We start from the raw sequence: 215 nt of genomic DNA, 5'->3' as shown, positions 1-215 counted from the left end.
CATCTCGTCCTTCAAACTTTATTCTATTTATTTTAGTCTTTTCTCTCCCATTGCTGCTCTATTTTTCACATGTTTTTTTTTTCTTTATTTCTTGCTTCTTCCCTATCTTTGTAGCTTCATTTATCTTATTCTTAGTTTTCGTATGCTGTCATGTTCTCCTCCTCCTTGTTTCCTTGTTCTTTTCATCTGTCCAATCTTCATTTTCGTTCAGTTAT

The sequence above is a fragment of the Penaeus monodon genome, chromosome 27 (genome assembly GCF_015228065.2).
Source record: "Penaeus monodon isolate SGIC_2016 chromosome 27, NSTDA_Pmon_1, whole genome shotgun sequence".
In the NCBI taxonomy this organism is placed as follows: domain Eukaryota; kingdom Metazoa; phylum Arthropoda; class Malacostraca; order Decapoda; family Penaeidae; genus Penaeus; species Penaeus monodon.
Note: the sequence above shows the minus strand (reverse complement) of the source record.